The following is a 6,103-nucleotide window of genomic DNA, read 5'->3' as shown; positions in this document are numbered from 1 at the left end:
AATGGCCTGAGGTTGTACCAGGAGAGGTTTAGGTTGGATATCAGAAGAAACTTTTTCACTGAAAGGGTTCTCAAAAATGGATCAACAGATGCAGAGCTGTGGCACTGAGGGACATGGTTTGGCACCAGCCTTGGTAGAGTTAGATAGGGTTTGGATCTTAAAGATATTTTTAAGCCAAAACAATTCTATGCTTCTATAACTACACCATAGCATTTGGGAGATTCAGCCTGGATGAAGGGGGTTGGTGCAGGAGCCTGGAGAGATGTGGTGCACATCTGTTAAATGCCTGGGGACTTATAATACTGCTGAGATCCCTGATAAAGAGCACCTGGGGGAGGTAGTGGGGCATCAGCTGCCAAACTGTTGATCACTGCTGTGGCAGTGACTCAGTGAGAAGTTTTAGGGTAATCTATTTCTCTTTACTCTTAGCCACATAAAGAGGATAGATGGTTGGCTAACAGAGATACCAGACTGGAGAAGTTTGATTCTTCTGCTGGAGCTATTAGTTTTGTTTCTACCAAATACACAGCAAAGGTCAGCAACATCATTTAACTGCAGGTCCCATCACACACGGGGAGCCCACATGTCCTCTGCACCCATACCTCTCTTACCCAGCAACCTGCTCTCTCCCACTGCATTAAATCAGACCTTTCCAAAGATATTTACCAGCTCTTTCCCTGTTCAAAATCCCAAAATAATTGTCAGGTGCTATTTAAAGCCCTTCAGAGAGCAACACACCACGGGTGCAAACAAAACCCTTCTGGGTCAGCCCAGCCTGGCTGTTTATAGACACTAAAAAAGGCCAGTCACATTGCCCAGATAAGCACAGAGTCCCGCTCGTCAAGAACATCCCTGGAGCTGGGCATGGCCAAGCCCATGGGTCATGCAACTGCACTTCCTTAGTCTGCCTCGGTCATAGCCAGAACAGGCATCACAGGTTTAGGTGATGCTCCATGTCCCTGGAGATATTTGCAGCTTAATTGGTGACAATACTTCTTCCAACACACCCAGGCAGCAGCACAAGGCAAAAGGACCTCTACATCTGTTGGGGGGAGGGGGTCTAAGGCATGCTGTGGCACTGCTGCAGGGGTGCAACCTGCAGGAAGATGCATCAGTGCTGCTCAGTGCAGTAGATCAGTGCTGGTCTTTGTATCAAGAGAGGGAACAGGAAAACATGGGCATGAGAAAAAAAGGACACCATGTGAGTGAGTCACAGTGGCATCCAAGCTGTATCTCCGGCCCATGGTTTACTCTGGAGTTTAACGAAATACAAAACAGGGACACCTAGACTAAATCACACAGGATCATGGCCAGGCAGGTTTGGAATCTCTCCAGAAAGGGAGACTTCACAGCCTCTATGGGCAGCCTACTCTAGGGCTCTGGCATGCTCAAAGTGAAGACATTTTTTCTTTATGTAGAACCTCCTGTGTTCCAGTTTGTGCCTGTTGTCCCTTGTCCTGTCACTGGACACCACTAAGAATCCGCTGCAGCCTCCTGACTCTCACCCAAACTTTGTCAAATTGCAGGGGGAACTAGAATGACAGAGAATTTCTTGCCACAAATACTATGCAGTACACAAATGTCAGCAGAAGACCTTCAAAGTGGTGCTAAGGTCATTCCTATAAATAAATCATCCCAATTCTGAGGAGCCCTTTGGAGCTTCCCAGGAAATATGCATCCTGGCAAACTGGATCTCCCCTGAAAGAGGAGACAGGTAATGACTGCTCTTTTCAATGCTGCAGGAACCAAGAGCTTAAATGGGACCAACAACAGCTGCTCCATTTTGTAACTTCTCAAATGAATAATGCAGTATGTTCAATAAGACAATGGGCAATGTGTTCCAACAAACTGACATCAAATACTAGCAGAGCTCACGGCCCCAGGACTGCCTGCTCACTCACAGGATAAAAGCAGAGACGAATCCACTTCACAGGAACTGGATTTCCACACCTGGGTGTGCTGGGATGCACTGTGGTGCATATGTGTAGCAGTGGGCACATTTAACCAGGTAGGCATCTGGTGCCCACATACAACTGTATAGCTTGACTGGATATCAAACCTTACATAGACAATCATGCAAATAACCTTCTAGATGCCAACAAGCAGAAGAAAATGCTCTAAATTTCTTCCACCCAGCCTTCTCTAAACTGGAACAATATGGATTTGATGGGTGGACTGCTCAGTGGATAAGGAATTGGCTGGATGATCACATACAGAGGGCAGTAGTGGTCAATGGCTCGATGTCCAGATGGGGGCAGGTGACTAGTGGTGTCCTGCCTGCCAACAAAGAGGCAGTTGCTTTGGTGAGTTTATGTCTGAGAATTCATCTGAGAAAAAAACAACAATCAGCTGGCAGCTTGGGTACAACACAGGAGGTGATGTCCAAGCCACAGAAGCACATCACATGGGACAAACGGCCTGGAGCTATGTGGCCTGGATTTGGCTGTGTGGCCAAAGCGCTGTGCCACTGCTGCCAGTAAACATTATTGGTGGGGCAAAGGAAAATGAAACATGTAGGGAATCAGCCCATTATGTGTTTTAACACTGATTGTATTGAGAGCTTACTAGAAACTACTTTGCAAGGAGAAATTTAAATACCCAAGAGAGAGAACATCAGGGCTAAATGCAAGCGTGGTGAATCACACAGGGGTTGCATGCCTTGTGCTCAGCTTCTATGGCCATTACACTAAAACTGGAAAATAATTGGATTAAAAAAAAATAAGAATAATAAAAAACACCTTAATTTTTTTAAATGTATTATTACTTCACCCTAAAGCTTCTGCTGACCTTCAATAACACAGAGCAGATCCACCTGACACCTTTTAACCTCAACCCATTTTAAAACATTAATCCTTTATGCACAGCATCATTATCCCCTTTCTGGGGTGGGGGAGAATGTGGTTGGGAGATGGGCTGAGCTGCTGGAGCTGCAGCAAGCAGGGGGTGATGCACTAAAGCTCTTCACCTCAGAGCACTAGTTTTGCCCACATGGAGCAGAGAAAGCAGGAAACACAAGGAGGACATTAAAACTGCTGGAGCAGGTCAACAGTAGGGTCACAAGGATGATCAGAGAGCTGGAGCACCTACCCTGTGGGGACTGGCTGAAAGAATTGGGGCTGTTCAGCCCAGAAAAGAGAAGGCTCTGGGGAGGCCTTATAATGGCCTTCCAGTACCTGAAGAGAGCCTGCAAGAAAGCTGGGGAGGGACTTTTTACAAGGGCTTGTAGTGGTACGATGAGAGGGAATAGATTGAAGCTGGAAGAGGGGAGATCAAACGTTGGAATAGTCTGCCCAGGGCAGTGGTGGACTCGCTATCCCTGGAGGTGTTTAAGCAGCATGTGGACCTAGCACTCAAGGACATGCATTAGCATTGACCCATCAGTGCTGGGTAGAGGGCTGGACTGGATGATCTTCGAGGTCTCTTCCAACCAGATGTTTTCTGTGATTTAGACTGGGTATCAGAAAAGTTCTTTACAGTGAGGGTGGTGAGACACTGGAAGAGTTTGCCCAGGGAGGTTGTGGATGCTCCTTCCCTGCCAGGTTGGACAAGGCCTTGAGCAACCTGGTCTAGTGGAAGGTATCCTTTCCCATGGTAAGGGGCTTGGAAGCAGATGATCTTTAAGGTTCCTTTCAACACCAACCATTCTATGGGTGCAATGATGTGCTGGGCAGAGCAGGGGGCAGGAGCTAGCTCAGTGTTTGGTTCCTGGGACAAATCCAGGAGAGTGACACCACCCCAGCATGATCAAACCCATTATAAGATGTAAAAGCTTTTATCTGTAATGCCTGTACTGTTGGGGAAAAATATCCCAACTTGTGTTACAATATTCTCATGGTAAGGTTATCTGTGCCATTTTTCTGGTTAACATTAAAAAAATAGCTGCATTGGGATGCAAATCAACCTCTGATTTTAATTATTTTACACTGGGGGAAAAAATAAAAGATGGGGAAAGTTTGCAAGTGAAAGAGAACTGCAGTAGAACAGGCAGCATGTGCTGCATGATTGTTTTCCATGAAGGATGACAATTGTTGATTAACCTGAAACCTGTCAGGAAAGGTTCACTCTGGACTGAAAAGGCTTTTGTCCCTAAAATGGAGAACATTTATGATCAATAGCCAGTGTAGATTCTATAATGAGCTCAGCTGAAAATGGGTGGTAGACACATTCACATCTTACAGTAGTGTTAGATGGATGAAACAACCACCTCCTCAACTTCCCACGTCTTATCAAATACTGTGCAATCAAGAGATGTTGCCAGTGGCAACCATGAGCATTTCACCTGCTTGAAGGTCTCTCTCTCTCCTTCGCTTCAGCTGCTTCCTGGACTCTGAATCCTGCTGCACATGGCCCACGGCCAAGGGCTCTGCATGTCATGGGCTGTCCTTTCTTTTCCACCAGGCATGTGACTGGAGTTGATGGGGGCTGGTACAGACCTTTACAAGATGTCTGGGCACTGCATTTTGATGTGCTCATTTGGCATCCAATAAAGTCAAGTCCCTGATGATGGGATGGAACAGAATAATGGAAAGGACCTATAATGATCATCTAGTCCAGCTGCAATGGGATAGCATAGATCAGTTCATTAAAAATTAGGAGCTCCAAGAGGCATAGAACCATAGAATTGTTTAGGCTGGAAAAGGTCTTTAAGATCAGAGAGTCCAACTGTTAACCCATCATTGCCAGGTCACCATCATTGCCAGGTCACCATTAAACCATGTCCAACAACTCTACATCTACACAGCTTTTAGATCCCTCCAAGGACAGAGACTCCAGCACTGCCCTGGGCAGTGACAAACCTTTTGGGGAAGACATTTTTCCTAATATCCAACCTAAACCTCTCCTAGTGCAATTTGAGGCCATTCCCTCTTGTCCTATCACTTGTTACTTGTGAGAAGAAACCTACACCCATCTCACTACAGCCTCCTTTCAGGGAGTTGGAGAGACTGAGGTCTCCCCTCACAATCCTTTTCTCCTGACTAAACAACCCCAGATTCCTCACAGCTGCTCCTCACCAGACCTGTTCTCCAGACCCTTCACCAGCTTCATTGTCCTTCTCTGGACACTCTCCAGCACCTCAGTGTCTCGAGTACTGAACCCAGGACTCAAGGTGGGGCCTCACCAGTGCCAAATGCACAGGGACAATCAATGCCCTTCTTGTAATGAGGGACCCAAAACTGAAGAGACTGAGTGAAGCTGCCCAAGGACTCAGAAGCTCATCTGTTCTTCCAGTTATGAAATCAGAAACCAGCAGGTCACATTCTGAAAACAAATATGCCTATATCCCTCAGACGTAAGCCAGGTGATCTAGGGACCTTACCTTCTCCTAGCACTCAACCTTCAGTCTCTGTGCCTTGAAGTAGATCCTCTTCCTTGGTGTTCAAAGTACTTCTCTACTCACCCCAACTGGTTCCACCAAGCAAAATGTTTTCTGAAGATTTTATCAAAATGTAGACAATAAAATAAACCCTGGGGATTTTCAGCAAATAAGTAATGTTAGTGGATTTAACCATGCTGAAAAACTCCACCTGCTCTACTTTAAACACCCCTCACCCTTCTTCACCAGTGGATCTTCTCCCCAACTACAGATTCACACTCCTCCAGCCTCCCACTAAGGGAAGCCAGCCAAAGCCTGGCTGCAGACAGCAGTTGTCAAGAGAGCCTCTGATGGAAGGAGGGGCTCGGTCATTTAATGCTCTGCAGATGGCACACAGCACATTACATTTCACCAGCAGATAAGCTGGCAGAGGCTGTTGGTGGGCTGGCCACAGTGGGCAGGCTGCCACATCACATCACACCACACTCTGCTCTCTGCACCCTCCAGGGTCAGCACCTGGCAAAGGCCAAGCCTGCTTTTCCTTAGGGACCTCTCCTGCGTATCTCAGCTCTCCATCTTTGTGTTCTTTCCATTAGACTTGGATAATGATTTGACTCAGTGGTCTTAAAGGTCTGTTCCAACTGCAACCATTCCATGGATCACCTGCTGCCATCTGGCTGGCTGAGCTGCAGTATAGACTCATAGAATCATGAAGGTTGGAAAAAATCTCTAAGATCATCAAGTTTGACTACTGACTTATCACTGCCATGCCCATTAAACCATGTCCTG

Source organism: Dryobates pubescens, chromosome 30 (assembly GCF_014839835.1).
Source record: "Dryobates pubescens isolate bDryPub1 chromosome 30, bDryPub1.pri, whole genome shotgun sequence".
Lineage (NCBI taxonomy): Eukaryota > Metazoa > Chordata > Aves > Piciformes > Picidae > Dryobates > Dryobates pubescens.
This window is presented reverse-complemented; position numbering follows the sequence as displayed.